Source organism: Crocuta crocuta, unplaced genomic scaffold, assembly GCF_008692635.1.
Source record: "Crocuta crocuta isolate KB4526 unplaced genomic scaffold, BGI_CrCroc_1.0 scaffold131, whole genome shotgun sequence".
NCBI lineage: Eukaryota > Metazoa > Chordata > Mammalia > Carnivora > Hyaenidae > Crocuta > Crocuta crocuta.
The window spans coordinates 16054964-16072006 of NW_027528977.1; the positions used below are offsets into that span (position 1 = coordinate 16054964).

The following is a 17043-nucleotide window of genomic DNA, read 5'->3' on the forward strand; positions in this document are numbered from 1 at the left end:
GAGGAAGTCAGTTACCCAACCAACTGAGCCATCCAGGCGCCTCTGATGTTTAGATTTAAATGTGGAATTGCAGGTTACGATTGACCAGCCCAGAACACTTTGAGACCATCATCTTTATTGTGTGTGAACTTTTTTTAACGGAACCAAAGTTTAAGTGATAGATTTGCCATATTACTGATTCATATTGAATCAACTTAAATCATAGAGTTGTTTTCATATTCGCTGCTGTTAAACCATGTGTTCCCAATTCTGTACTCATGAAGTTTAATTTAAAAAAAAACTTGGAAGACTTCACAAATTTATGTGTCATTCTTGCACAGAGGCCACATTGACCTTCTCTATATCATTCCAATATAAGCGTATGTGCTGTTGAAGTGAGCATGTTAAATTTTTTAAATCATAAATATAGGATTTTTTTTGATCTCTGGTAAAATTGGTTTCATTATTTTGACTCATTATTCTTACCTATTTATTTTAAAATAAGTTTGGATTTTGATATCCAGCATATTGCCTACTTGTTGCACTCTCTGTTTACATATTTAATCAGAATTCCTTTTATTTAAGTTAATTAAACTGTTGAAGAAGATAGGCCACTCCGGAGATCTGTGGGGTGAAAGAGAGTGTACCCTATCCCCATCCAGATGAAATTTGATCAACATTATGGAGGTCTAGTCAATTAAATAGCTATAAACTCTCCATACTGTAATATCATTCAGTTCTTAGTTCTTTACCATTTCATATACATGCTTAAGAAATGAGGAAATAAAGTTATCTCCCTTCTCCATGGCATAGGGGAAAGCATATAACCGAGAACAGGGATTCATATCTTTGTACTTTAACGAACTTGTTAGGTGACATGTGAAAAATTAAACCTACCCTGGATGTTCTCATATGCAAAAAAGAGATAACACTATTACATTTTTCACTGTTTACTGAGAAAATTAAGAATGGTAATAATTAGGGGCGCCTGGGTGGCTCAGTTGGTTGAGCGTCTAATTTTGGCTCAGGTCATGATCTCATGGTTTGTGGGTTTGAGCCCCACGTCGGGCTCTGTGCTAACGGCTAGCTCAGAGCCTGGAGCCTGCTTCAGATTCTGTGTCTCCCTCTCTCTCTCTGACTCTCCCCTGATCTCTCTCTCTCTCTCACTCTCTCTCAGAAATAAAAACATTAAAATTAAAAAAAAAAGAATGGTAATAGTTAGAATAAATTCTCCACAAAACGAAGATATTGTTTATTTCAGTAACTGGATCGAGACACAGATTATCTTTTATTGTTGTATATGTTTTAAACATACAGATGACACTTGTGGGGACACTTGTGGGGATGAGCACTGAGTGTTATGTGGAAACTAATTTGACAATAAACTATTAAAAAAAAAAAGACAGAGAGCCCAAAAAAAAAAAAATAAATAAATAAAATAAACATACAGATGAAGAAAAGAGGCTCAGAGAAGAAATGTATCACCAAGATTCAAACTCATATCTGTTTTGCTTAAAAATATATTATCTTTCCATAATACTATGGTACCTCACTGAGAACAGTTTAAATTGCTTTGTATTATAAAATCCTAGATGAATATGAATTGTTATAATTTAGTTTACCAGTTAGAAAAGACAATTAGGTTCATTTAACATAATTTATCCTTTGTGAATTTAAGTAGCCTCTTGATGATTACAAATTCACCTTTAATATACTCACAAATCACCTTTCAATAGTTACTGTTGCTGTTTTTTTACTTTAGACACAATAGGTTCTAGAATCATCCCTTCTTTCTTAGAAAAACTCTATTTATCCTTCCATAGGTTTTTGGTACTTCTCACATTGAGAAGTATGCTATGTTTGTGTGTGTGTGTGTGTGTTTTCTATAAACTGCTTACATGTAACTGTGGAAAACTAGATGATAGGTAAAGAGTTACACAAATTGTAGTCAAGTATTAAAATGAATAACAGAAGGGCACCTGGGTGGCTCAGTCGGTTAAGCATCAGACTCAATTTTGGCTTAAGTCATGATTTCACGGTTCAGTTCATGAGATCGAGTCCTTCATTAGGCTCGGTGTGGACAGTGTAGAGCCTGCTTCATATTCTCTCCCTTTGCTCTTCCTCTGCTTGCACGTGTGCAGTGTGTCTCCCAATAAAAGTAAAATAAAATAATAAAATAAAATAAAATAAAATAAAATAAAATAAAATAAAATAAAAAAGTAAAATAAATAACAGAAATAGAGAGTTGTCCTAGATGGTCAAGAAAGTAAACAGTGTGAGCTGCAGGTATCAGCAAAGACTTCATAGTAAAGACTGTAATTCTAGACTACAAAAGATCAGTCCTTCATTTTTGTATTTTCTTTGATCAAGCAAGGAAGCATTGATTGTATTTCTTGGAGATTCCATGAATCTGTTTACACTTTTCTTTGCCTTTTTGGGCTTCTTCTGTCTGCATTGGCACTCAGAAGCAGTGCTGACTGTCAAAGCTAACTGGTTCATTCCTCTCAGCCTATGGTCCATGAACTGCAATACACAGAGCTCAAAGAACCATCAGAAGAGTCTTGGGGGAAACATGTGTTGACTGAGAAGCAGGGGGGTAGTTATTGCTTAGAATGTCTGAGAAAATGGAGCTGCAACAAGCCCAGGCACTTTTGCCTGAAATCTGTAGGTTTGTAATTTACTTATATTATAAACATGTATCAAACACCTACTCTATACCGGGAACCGGGCTAAATTTTGGAGATAAAAATCAAGCTAAATGTGTCCTCTAGGAAGTTTCTCACAGAAGATGAAAGTTGAACTTCTTGGTTGAGTTTTGAAGAGACACTAGTTATTAGTTGGATGAAAATATTCACAGATAGTGGAAACAGGTCAGGGGAAGCAAGTAGAGAAGCATGAAATAACCTGACAAATCTGAGAAACTAAAAATGCTTCTGGATGACTAGACAATACGTTGACTGTGAAGAAGTGATGGGAGCAAAGCTGGAGGAGTCGTCAGGAGCCAGATAATGAAGAATTTTGGTTGCTAAGACAGGGAATTTGAAATCTTATTCTAAAAGCTCTGGTGGCCCACTGAAGGAATTTAATCAGCATAATGAAATGATTAAAACTATGCTTTAGGAAGATGGCTTTTATGAGAAGTGTAGAGAGTAAATGGGAGAAGAACCATTTTGAAACCCAGGTAGGAGACTATAGCAGTAATCAGGTTGGAAACAATGGCTACTGACTAGAGCACTGGCCATTAGTGGGAATCAAGTAGAGGGAACAAAGCAAATGATATTAAAGGACATAGAATTTGAGTGCGTGGTGCTAAGAGGGATGACATGGGAATAATAGAGTGAAGAATCTAGGTCAATTCTCACATTTTTTAATATGGCTCAAGGCATTGATTATGATTACTTTCATTGAGATAGGGCATAAAGCAGGCAGATCAATTTTTTGGGTGGTAAGATGATGAGTTCAGTCTTTGACATGTTAAGATTTGGGTCTACAGTATTTCTAAGGAGATATTTTAGTTGGAAATTTTATATGAGAATCTGAAGCTTATTTAAAATAAGGGAGGAGAGAGAAATTTATTAGTGTATAAAAATGGTGGTTTGAAGCCATGGGTTGACATGGAAGGAGGAGATACCAATAACCAGTGTTTTGGAAGGTCTGTCCAAACACCCACTTCTTCTTGTCATTTGCAAGGATGTGGATGGAGCTAGAGTGCATTATGCTAAGCAAAATAAGTCAGTCAGAGAAAGACAAATAACACATGATTTCACTCATATATGTAATTTAAGAAAAAAAAACATGAGAGAGGAGAGGGAAGAGAAAGGGAAATAAACAATAAGAGACTCTTAAAGATAGAGAACAGACTGAGGGTTGATGGAGGGAGGTGAGCAGGTGTGTGATGGATATTAAGGAGGGCACTTGTTATGATGAGCACTGGGTGTTGTATGCAATTGATGAATCACTGAATTCTACTCCTGAAACCAATATTGCACTATATATTAACTAACTAGAATTTAAATACAATTTTGGAAGAAAAAAGAAAACAGAAGCATACACTTCTTCTCTAAGAATTCTCCCTGACCTGATCCACAGGTGGACATATTTGAACTGTGTGACTTTGCATATTGTATTAATAGTCATAGCTAGTTGGTCTAAACTGTAGTAATCAGAATATATCAGCTAGGGGATATGACATTGAAACATCCTTGCACAATATCTCTGCATGTTGTTTGGCCGTGGAAATATAAATTCAGGAAGTACGGGGCAACCATATTTGGCTATGAAACAACTAAACAAGTTAAGTTGAGAGGAATGGAGGCAAGCTTGGGGAGGTAATAGAGAGAAGTTCCATATTGCTTAATAGTTTTTAAGACTCTGACAACCCTTCATGAAGCTTTAGTTTCTGGAAATACCCGAAAACTTCTTCCAACAAATTCCAGTCCACTCCCTCAAGCACCCTTTAGTTTTGTATGGAATGAAAATATTACTTACAGAAGGAAAATTAGACTGTAACTACTTTGAAAGCCTTAATGAACACATGAATCTAGGCAGTGAGTAGTAATAGCTACTAACAAAACAAAAACTGAACAATCAGATATTATGTGTCTCTTAAGTATAAAATGGGACAATATTACCTATGGTGAAACACTGCTTAGAAAATCAACCTTGGGTCTGATCACATCTCTAAATCTAACTAACAGTTTACAGGAAATATAGTGTCAGAGGAGCATGTTAAACTATACCATAAGGATAAAATTGGTAATATGTAGACAGTGGGAAGCATTGGCAAATTATCTTACTTTTCTCATGCAAAAAAAGAGTTGGGAAGATGTGGAAAGGTGATCCAAAAAGTTAAATGAGAGTTAAGGGACATGTGAATCAATTTTAAGATATAGACCTTATTTTGATCTTGAGTCAAATTTGTTAACTAAAGAGATTTATTCACTGGACATTTTATGATATTAAGGAATTATTGCTTTTAAATATGATGATGATGATATGACAATTTTAAATATTCTTGCACCTTTTGAGATACATACATAAATAGTAACAGATGAAAAATATAATTTCTGGGATTTCCCTCAAAATTATTAGAATGTGGCAGAGCTAAGGAAGGCATATAGATGAATCAGATTGGTCCCAGAATAGGTAATAATTGAAACTGATGGTTCATTATATTATTCTCTCTACTTTTTTTTTTTACAAATAGTTTATTGTCAAATTAGTTTCCACATAACACNTCTACTTTTTATGTGTTGGAAATTTATAATAACATAATAAAAATTTGGTTGTTTTTTTTAATTTTTTAAATGTTTTATTTATTTCTAGGGGAGAGAGAGAGAGACAGCGTGAGCAGGGGAGGGTCAGAGATAGAGGGAGTCACAGACTCTGAAACAGGCTCCAGGCTCTGAGCTGGCAGTCAGCACAGAGCCCGACGCGGCGCGCTCAAACCCACGAACCCCGAGATCGTGACCTTAGCGAAAGTCTGACTCTTAACCGACTAAGCCACCCAGGCGCCCCAAGTTGGTTGTTTTTTTAATAGTAGCTTGATATATACAGGTATTGGCGTGTGAATATCAATGTAATATACCATATTAATAAAGGATAAAACCCACATGATCATTTCGATAAACGAGAAAAAGCATTTGACAAAATCAACACCCCTTCATAAAAAAGAAAAAGAAAACACTTACCAAACTAGAAATATAAAGGGACTTTCTCAACCTGATAAAGGTTGTCTACAAAAAACCTCAGTAAATATGACACTTCATTGTGAAAGAGTCCATGCTTTCACTCTAAGATCAAGAACAAGACCAGGATGCCTGCTCTTGCTATGTCTATTGAACATTCTGCTAGAAGGTCTAGCCAGCACAATTAGGCAAGAAAATTAAACAGACATTTAATTTAAGTTTTAAAAGAAGAAACATTTAAGTTTAAAAACACATTTAAGTTTTTTTTAAAGGCCAAATCATTAATTTTATTCCTTAGAATAATTGTTTCCCCCAATGTTAACATTTTACATAACCATAGTATAAGGATCAAAACCAGAGTATCAAGAGGAAGGATATTCTATAGATACTTCTTGGTGCTTTGCTTCTATAGATACTTCTTGGTGCTTTGCTTTTTTTCTTTTCTTTTCTTTTTCTTTTCTTTTCTTTTTTTTTTTTTTACAAATAGTTTATTGTCAAATTGGTTTNTGTCCTTCTCTGCCTGACTTATTTTGCTCAGCATAAAAGACATTTAAGTTTTAAAGGAAGAAATAAAATGATCTCTAGTTATAGATGATATGACCTTCTATGCAGGAAATCCTAAAGAATCCACTAAAAAACTATTAGAATAATAAGTAAATTCACTAAAATTTCAAGACATAAGATCAATATACAAAAATCAATTGCATTTCTATGCATTATCAACGAACAATCTGCAAATGAAATTAAGAAAACAATTGCATTTATATTAGTATCAAAAAGAATAAATAGAGGAGTGCCCGAGTAGCTCAGTCAGTTAAGTGTCTGATTTCAGCTTCACAGTTTGTGAATTTGAGCCCTGCATCAGGCTCTTTGCTGTCAGCAAACAGCCACTTTGGATCCTCTGTCTCCATCTCCATGCCCCTCTCCTGCTCACACTCTCTTTCTCTCAAAAATAAATAAACGTTTAAAAAAGAATAAACGGAAGACAAAAAATAAAACACGTAACAATTGATCTAATAAAATACTACAAAACTTATAATCTAGGGGCCCCTGGGTGGCTCAGTCAGCTAAATGACCAGTTTTTTTTGCTCAGATCATGAATCAGGGTTCATGGGTTTGAGCTCCGTGTCAGGCTCTGTGCTAACAGTGCTGAGCCTAGAGCTTGCTTCAGATTCTGTGTCTCCCTTTCTCTCTGCCCCTCCCTCCCCCACACTCTTGTCTCTCTCTCTCTCTCTCTCAAAAAAAAATAAGTAAACAGTAAAAAAAATAAATAAAAATTAGAAACACTTATAATCTGAAAACCATAAAACATTGCTGAAAGAAACTAAAAGAACTAAATAAATGGAAAGAAATGTCACATTCATGAATCAGAAGGCTTAATACTGTTAAGATAACAATATGTCCCCAAATTATTGACAGATTCAATGAAATTACTATTCAGATCCCAGTTTGCATCTTTTCAGAAATTAGCACGCTGGTTCTAAAATTGATATAGAAGTACACGGGAATAAGCATGGCTAAAACAATTTTGAAAAAGAACAATGTTGGAGGACTAATGATTTCTGATTTTAAAATTTAGTATAATGCTTAGTGAAATAAGTCAGAGGAAGATAAATATATGATTTCATTCATGTGCGAAATTTAAGAAATAAGACAGATGAACATAGGGGAAAGGAAGGAAAAATAAGATAAAAACAGAGAGGAAGGCAAACCACAAGAGACATCTTTTTTTTTTAATGTTTTATTTATTTCTAGGAGAGAGAAAGACAGCATGAGCAGGGGAGGGTCAGAGAGAGAGGGAGACACAGACTCTGAAACAGGCTCCAGGCTCCGAGCTGGCAGTCAGCAGAGAGCCCGACGCGGGGCTCGAACTCACGAACCGCGAGATCATGACCTAAGCGAAAGTCGGAAGCTTAACCGACTAAGCCACCCAGGCGCCCCAAGAGACATCTTAAATACAGATAACAAACTGAGAGTTGCTGGAGGAGTGTTGGGTTGGGGGGATGGGCTAAATAGGTGATGGACATTAAGGAAGGCACTTGTTGGGATGAATGAGCGCTGAGTGTTGTATATTAAGTGATGGATCACTGAATTCTACTCCTGAAATAATTATTACAGTATAAGTTAATTAACTTGGAACTAAATAAAATTTAAAAATAAAAAAAACCACTTAGTACATATCTATGCTAATCAAAACAATGTCATACTAGCATATGGATAGACATATAACTCAATGGAATAGTATAAAAAGGCCTGAAATAAAGCTCTCACTCTGAAGAATGGAAAGTGCTCTTTCCACTAAACAGTGATGACTGTAAGAACAAAGTGGTTGCTTTTTACCAGGGGAGAAGGAAATGTGGGCCAGTTGGCCCTACTTAATTTTGATGGCTTAATATATAGCTCATTAGAAAAAAACTTAAAATCTTGTCCATATATAAAACAGTTGGTGAAAATCAGAATACACAGAAAAAAAGAGGAAAGAAGACACTAATTACAACTACAGTAATTACAATGACAGTTACAGGCAACATTTATATAACATTTATTAAATGATGCACCTATTTCTAAATATTTTAAATTTAAGTCATTTAATACAAAAATCATTAACTACCATTATTATTTGCATTATGCAGATGAGAAAACTGAAGCACTAAGAGTTTATATAACTTACCCACAATCATAAAGTTGGAAGTGCTAAGACAGAAGTTCTCAACACTGATTGCACATAAGAATCATGTAAGGAACTTGTAAAACAGTTAATGACCGACCCATACCTCAGACCAATTAAACCAGACTCTGGTGGGTTTTTAAATCTCCCAGATGATTTCAATGTGCAGCCAAGGCTAAGAACCACTGTATTAAAGCCCAGTTCTTATGCAATGACCAGAGTAAGAGGCCTACTCACCTAATATTACAGCATCCTCTGGATTTAAAGACCATGAGTTTTCAGAAGGTGGTTCCCAGAGCATTGCATGAACATTTAAATGCAAGTGAATTGAAAATTGTCACTTCTCCATCATTACCTTGGATCTGTGTTTTAACTGTCCTGCAAGGTAATTCTGATGCTCATTCAGCTTTGGGAACCAGTAATACAAGGATTAGGGCAAGCTTCTCCTCCTCTCTTGTATCATGGCCTAGGAGACCAGAAATTTGCACTTAATGAGAATTTTGTCTGTAGATGTTTATCCACTGAGAAGTGTTTTGTCGATGAAGTCCTCAGATTTCAGTGGTGAAATGAGGGGAAAGACACAATTTCTGAGATATTCTATAAGGTTAAAACTCTGCATTCGGATAACTCTTACCTAAGTTTCAGAAGTGATTCAAGTTCCCTGGTGGAAGGAGATTTTTCTAACCCATAAACAAACACATTCTGATTTCCAGAAATGCATAGCATAGTGATTAAGAGCATGACCTCCTGGATCTATCTAGATTTGAATGCCATTTCTGCTTCTTCCTATCTGATCTTAGAAAAGTTTTTAAATCTGTGAGCCTCAATCTTTATTATAAAACTGGATTCCTAATCATATGTACTTCTTAGGCTTGTAGCAAGGGTTTAAAAAAAGTGCTTATAAAACACTTAACATCAACTCAGGCACACAGTGAGCTCTCAGTAAATGAAAGCTATATTTATAATTATTTTTTCATACTGGATATTGCACAAAATTTGAATTTCAATATTTCCCCCATTTCCAGGCATACTTCAGAGTCAGGTATGAAATGAGAAAGCTTTGGAAATTAGAAGAGAAAGTGACTATAGGGGACATGGGGCTATGAGCAGCGATTATGTAACAAGAATGAAATTCTAGGATCATTTAGTCTTACAGCTGCCAGAGACCTTAACTATCTTCTAGATCAACCTTCCTCCCCTATGGATCTGGATAAAGAAGTCATGTTGGAGTAGAGTCTTGGCCTTGGAGGGGACAGCAATTTATGAAGCATTAATGGGTGAGATCCTATTAATGGATGTGACTGGGATTGGGTTCCTCCAGAGGCCTTCAACCTACAAATAGACTACTATTAATTCAAAGTGAAAAGAAAAGCCAATGTAGGAGAGAGAAAATTTTGGATGGAGGAAGTCCCACATTGTCTTAACCATCAAACCAAATGGTAAGTGTCCTCTGGGCTCACCAGAATGGCTCCTGGAAGTAATGCATTTTGCATACTGACAGGTGTTTCACCTATCAGAAAGTTCTATGTCAGACACCCACAAGATTTATCATCTGTGATGCAAAATTCTCCATCCCTTTCTGGTGCTAAATACTAATTTTTAAACACACACATGAAATCAAGGCCAATGAGAGGGGAGGATGCAGAATGGAATTAAGGTTGAGAGAGTCCACAGGACTGAGAAGGGCACTGGAAGGTATTCTTGGCTATGGGAAAGCAGAATTGGGTGCTGATACCTGAGGCAAGAGGCATGGGAAGGAATTGTCAGGTGTAGAAAGCAGATGTGAGAGAATGTTACGGACAAACTGTACTCTCTTAACAATCATGTATTTCTGATCCCTGGTCTGTGATAGTCCGCTACTTTATCAGAAGCAGAGGAGGATGGAAAGTAAAAGACCCTGAATCACTGTAGCAGTAATATAGTTCTTTTGGGAAATAGCTTATAATAATTTTCTAGGGCTGCTTAAACAAAATTCAGAGTCTAGAAGTCCAAAACCAAGGCATTTGCAGGGTTGGTACCTTCTAAGGTCTGTGAGGGAGAATTTGTTTCATGCCTCTCCTAGCTTCTGGTGGCCTCAGGCATTCCTTGGTTTGCAGATGGTATTCTCCCTGGACTTCACATTTCCTCATTCTGTACATGTCTGTCTCTATGTCCAAATTTCCCCTTTCGTGAGGACATAGTCATATTGGATTATGGCCCACCCTAATGACCTTATCTTAATTTGATCATCTGCAAAGACCGGCGATTTCTAAATAAGGTCCCATCTACAGTTACTGGGTGTTAGGACTTCAGTACCTTTTGGAGGGGAACACAGTTCAAATCATAGCATAGCCCATGCTCTGCTCCCATATTCTGGTTAACATGAGGCCAACAGAAACTTTCTTTGGTTACTGTATTTCTTGAGTCTTCAGTTTTCTATCTCTAATTCAGGGCTGCATGTCTTTCAAGAACATTCCCTACTATCTTTTACCTGGAAAAGTGTGGGGGTGCTGTACCTCTCTGAAAGGCACTCTGTCTAGTGCAGAAAAGCCTCAAATCCTTCTTTCTAGAGCTGCTGACAGGAAACTGTTGCACAGAGAAAATGTAGATCTGAGAGGAGCCTCAGTAGTTACGTGGTCCATACTATAGAAAAGTGGAGGGGGACCCAAAAAGTCATTCTAGTTCAGGTGCATGGCAGAACTGGTTACAAACTCAGTTTCCTCATTTGAAGGGCAACACTCTTCACTTTTGACCAACTCAGTATTGTGTTAGGCACTGTAAGAGTGTTAAAGGAAGTATAATATTCCATTAGTTAAAGATGCACATTATTTCACATTTTTAAAATCTTTGGAATAGAGATGATATTTATAAGCAATGGTAAGTCTAATTGGCAGCATTTTCTCTTTATTAGTGGAATACAACAGTAAACACACATATTATTTGGATAGCTTAAATCCAATAAAGTATAGTTTAAGAAATAAGTCCAACCTTCATGATGTCACCCCTCTAGTTAGAAAGATAACATTTTATCATTTGATGTCATAATAAGCATTATAAGATAGACTATAACTGAGAAGTTGACACTAACAGCTTTGGCTATAGAAGACAAAAAAAAAAGTATTCATTGAAAATTCAAAACCCATCACGTCCCTAAGCACTCCCTTTTTAAACCCTTTCGATGGCTTCTTCTTGCTCTTAGGATGAAGATAAAACCCCTTATGTGGACCACAAGACTTGGTATGTCCTGGCATTTCCTAAGTTCCTACCCTCCTCTTGCACCAATCTTCTTTCTTCACTCTCTCCACAGTAGTTCTCTCTCTCTCTCCTTTAAATTTTATTTACTATTTGTGTTTGTTTGTTTTAGTCCATCTTATTTCCATGCCCCTTTCCCTTCCCCCTACCCACACAGGAGTTTTCCCTTGCTGTTTCCTCTTCTTGGAGTGCTTTCCTTCTGTTCTTCAACCAGACAACTCTTAACCCTTCTTCTGATTTCTTTAAAAGAGTTGCTTCTTTGGAAAACCTTTCTCTGATTCCCTGATTAAGTTAAATTGGTTCCCTATGTTCTCTCAAAGCAACGTGTATCTTTCTCTTTGTTGCCCTTGCCATGGATACATACAGTTATATATTAATTTGATCATTTGAGTAATAACAGCTTCTCCTATTAGACTTGAAGCTCCTTGGGGATGGATTCTTGTCTGTTTTTCTCATTAGTGTGTCCTAGGACCTAGCATAAGGCCTGGTACATAGATGATGCCAATACATATGTACTGATGAATGAATGATGAATCTGTACATGTTCATGGAAGATATTATGGTGGCTTTGTGATTTGACCTTCATCTTGAAAATGGTGAGCAGTGAGCATAGAGAATATTACAATCATTGGGTCACACAAACATGAAATAAAATCTCAGTTCTGCCTTGAATACAATCATTGAGATCATTAAATCAAATCATATATAAAAACACCGGTACAGTATCTGGAATGCAGGTAACACCTAATAAATCACAGCCTTTATTGTTTTTACTTGCTTATGTCTAAGAGGCTGTTTGGGGGTAGGGGTCATGCCCAATTTTTGTACATTTGTAGTCCATTCTGTCTGTCACATGTCCATAAACATCCGTAACTGAACACATGGCATTAAGGTTAAAGAAATGTTTCTGGGGGCAGGTACAGGAATGATTGAATTTCCTTTGTGTCTAGGTCTGTGTCTAAATAATAACTGTAAAAGTTGCCTTTATGTTTTTCAAGAAATCGTTTATGAATGGTAGGAAATCCTTCAGAATCGTAGGGAACTATCTAATCTCTCTCAGTGCAAATGTTCCTCATGCAGCACCTGTGATTCAGCAGCATTTTCAGGTTTGTCACCAGTACATGGCTTTAAAGGGGAATGGAATCTCTAAATCAAATCAAAAAGGGGCTTATTAATGCTACTGGCTTATGAATTTCCACTGTAGCCCCCAGGGCTGTTCACAAGCTCTTGGCTCCTAGATACTTCATCTGGTTGTCATTTTTGGCTACAAGTCTCATAATATAGAAAGTTTGACACAATATTTATAAGAATAAATTTCTTTTCTCACATTAGGCCTAGATTTTGAGGAGTCTTTTAAATCCACTAATACTGACATTTTTCAACATAGAAACATTTTCATCTATTTTTATCTTTGTTCATTACTTTTAATTCCATTTTATAACACTATTTGTGTATTGGATCTCTATTTTCTTACCTCTTATTCTCTCTAAATATCTTTATAGTTGTGTGTGTGTGTGTGTGTGTGTGTGTGTGTGTGTGTGTTTTAACTTTTTACTTTGAGATCATTGTAGATTCATATGCGGGTGTAAGAAATAATACATAAGGATCCCATATACCCTTTGTTCAGTTTTCTCCCAGGGTAATATCTTTCAAAAATACAATATAGCATCACAGACAGGATATTGACATTTCTACAGCCTAACAATGTTACTTAGATTTCCCTAGTTTTACTTGTATTCATTCCTGTGTGTGTGTGTGTACATACATACTTAGTTATATGTAATTTTGTTAAATGTGTTGGCCCATTTTCCACCTCCACAGTCAAGGCACAGAATAGTTCCATCACCACAAAGATCCCTGATGTTGCCTTTTTATAATGACACCCAACTCCTTGCCCCAGTCTCACTTTGTTCTTTTTCTCTACATGATGTTTATATTTGTCTACCACATTACTGATTGGATTTTCTGCAGTATCAATCCTGCTCTTCACTGCTTCCAGTATAAATGGTAATTACACAGACATACCCTTTTTCCTCATAGTCCTTTTAAAAAAAATCTTATACATATCTCCTGCTTTGTTATTCTCTTTTCTCTTTGTAGCTATTTTCACATGAGCATAAAATTGGGTAGGAGTCTGGGGAGTCATTTAATCCAGGGAGGCAAATTCTTGGAAAATATGCTGACACATACTTCTATACTTCATATACTGCAAGTTTATGGCTTACAGTTCTCCAAGGCAAATACAACTAATCAATTAGATATGGCGTACAAAAGCAAATCTGTTTGCCATTCATGGTCTTTTCCAATCTTTCATTTCACAAATGAAGAAACTAAGGACAAATATAAGAGTGTCTGTAATAAAGTGTACAGATAAGATTGGGAAATAGATCCATATCTGAAAATGATGAAATGGAAAACCAATGCCATTTGCATTCTTATAGTTCCAAGTCTTTGCTTGGCCTCGAGGATGTTTTGCATCTAGGCTGGATGTATGGTACTTCTGGATGACAAAGAGCTCTCAGGAAGGATCTGCTGATAAAGCTGTTTTTCAAAAGTGTTCTCTGCCTGAAGAATTTCCTGCCTAAATAAGGCAAAAGAAGGAAGGACTGTGGATCCCACCTTTAGTTATATTTATGTTATTTGAGACTTTTCTACCCACTTTTCTCTTCAGCTAGTCAAAGAGTTTTAAAAGCAAGTAGGATTCAACCTGGCTGTATGTAACTAACAATGTAAAATAGCACTGGTAAGAATGAATGTTGAAGGGTAATTTTCAAACTTGAACACAAAGAATATGGCCACGTATTATAGACCTCACTCCAGAAGAGAGGCGGTATTATTTAGTGATTAGGGCTATACATACTGGGCCCAGCTTCTGAGGTTTGAAGCCAGGCTCCAGACCTATTAGCTGGTGACTTTGAGCAAGTTACTTAATTTTTTTCCCTCAGCTTCTTCATCTGTAAAATGGGGATTATAATATCAGTACCTACTTTACAGCAATATTGTGAAGGTTACATAAGTCAACATATACAAAACACTTGGAAGGGTTCCTGACATATAGTAAGTGATATATACATGTTTGCAATGGTTATTTTCAGCACATCCAGACACAATATGTGTAATGATCTTATGAAGTATCTATTACTTTTCCCATGAGGGAAATAAAACTGAAGAAGTTACATAATAAATAAGTAACAGTTTTGAATAAAGAAGAGAAAGATAATATTTCCAACTTGGAGAAGTCAAGGAATGCTTTAGAAGAATAGGCAGATGGGGGACGCGTGGGTGGCTCAGTCAGTTAAATATTTGTTCAACTTCAGCTCAGGTCATGACCTCACGATTCATGGTGCTGACAGCCCAGAGCCTAGAGCCTGCTTCAGATTCTGTGTCTCTGTCTCTCTCTGCCCCTCCTCCACTCATGCTCTATCTCTGTCTATCTCAAAAATAGATAAACATTAAAAAATAAAAAGAAAAATAGGCAGGTGAGTACCTATGGAAGGAAGGAGACTATTAAAGCAGGAATAGATGGAGAAAAAAAAATGTCATATCCTGTTGTCAGGTCTCCTGGGGGAGAGTACTAGATGCGTAAGACCCAGAGCAGCAATGCCATTTCATTCCTTACTTATTTATTGGGCATCAGTTAAATATACACCATGATGCAATTATGATGAAGAACATAAGACAATAAAGAAGCTAAACCCCAGCCTAAAATATAAGTACTATGTGTTCTGCCAGGAGAGAAGAAGTGGAGGTAGAGATTGGTCATTTTCATGCCTGTTTATTATATTATTTTCTAATAAATTTCTCAGCACTGAGCAGGTGAAATTTTCCAGAAAGATAATAATTTGAGGTCCTTTCCTGTTACTGAAAATATCAGAAGAGTTTGTCCTCTTGATGATGGCTTTAGAATAGGGGTTGCAAAGTCAAATCTTACAGGGACCAAAAGGGACAATAAACAAATGAAGCATTCTGAGTATAAGTGCAGGAGCATCAGAATGTAAAAGTTGGGGTGTAGACCATGGAAACCTTGGGAGCACACAGCCTGTATAAAGGGAACCCATTTTGGAGTAGGTTATTGCCAGATCCTTTAAATTTTTGAGAGAATCCAGAAATATATAATTTAACATGAAAGCTCTTTATTTTTAAATACTGCATCAAATATTGTAAACAAAATAGGTGTGCCAAACAAAATGTGTTTGAATATCATTTTTTAGCCTTCGGCAACCAGCTGGAGTTTAAACAAGCAATGACATACAGTGGGTGCTGTTGTCTTTTCAGCTCTCTGAGAAAACCCAAAGCTCCTGCCCCCTAGATACCCTCACTGTATCCTCTCACACCCACTGGGTCCCCAGACAATAAGCTGGACAACTTAAACCAAGAGTCTCACTTCCAAGGTATTACTGCTGAGATTTTCAAGTTTCAAGTCCCTGGTTTAGAGTGAGTCATCTCAGATTCAATTAATGGAGAATTCCTCTGGGTTTGTCACCATGGGCAGAGGGGGGAAATGACTCAGACAGTGGAGTATGCAGTGCCTAATGGGTCCAGCATGTGAGGGCTTTTGAGATTGCTGGGTATGGTGCTCATGGTGCCCAAAGGGAGCACAGAGGAGGGCTAGAGGTTACAACATGCTCTCAGCTAAACTCACTGCTGCCTCTTTTGGACTAAAAAGAATTTGAGATATTTGCATCTAACCTCAAACAAAGTAGGTCCAGCATCTCAAGGAGATGTATTATTATAAGCTCTCTGTTTCCTTTCCCAGCCTTATTTCCTTCTGCCTGCCCAAACTGTGCACTTTGCATCCTGATATCACTAAACAATTTGCAGTTCTCCCAACCCCCTTTCTTGCTTCTATACCTTTGTAAATGCCATTTTGTCTTCCTGGAATACCTTTGGCTTTATGTTTATATTTTGCCTTTATTCCATAGTGCCTTGAGCATGGACAAGGGTTTATAGAACTGTATTGAATTGAAATACTACACAGCCCTAAAGTGACCACAGTGTGACCTGTCTAAATCCTGTGGGCCAGACCTAAAGCATCAGTGATTCACGCTTTGCCATCTAAGCCCTTCTAAGTTATCTGTAGGCATAATTGGGGTGAATCGAGCAGAGAAAGTAGGAATGCACAGATAACTGAAAAGCCAGTAGTTTCACCTTACTGCTATCATTCACTCACATTCAGTAAACATTCACTGAAAAAATACATTGTCAGGTATTGACAAATGGGGATCAGCAGTCAGGAAGAGGAATCTTCTCTTCTAAAGCTTATATTATATGTGGTAGGGGAGAAGTAAATCAGTAAATATAAACACTAGAATACCAGATAACATTAAATTCAATGAAGAAAATCACACAAAATAATCTGATAGACCTAGAATAGTTGGGGTGGGATTTCAGATAGAGTAGCAGTGTTGGTCTTTCTAGGAAAGCATTGATTTTTATACTGATACCTACATGATGAAGACTCAGCAATGGTAAGACATA

The 17043-nt window shown here is 36.7% G+C and overlaps 1 non-coding gene across 1 annotated transcript; it reads right to left on the bottom strand.

The window, feature by feature from the left end:
- Positions 1–275: 275 nt before the first annotated feature.
- LOC144226041 (U6 spliceosomal RNA) lies at positions 276–382 on the bottom strand. Its single transcript, XR_013333507.1, has one exon. It is a non-coding gene; the product is annotated as a U6 spliceosomal RNA (small nuclear RNA).
- Positions 383–17043: the final 16661 nt, after the last annotated feature.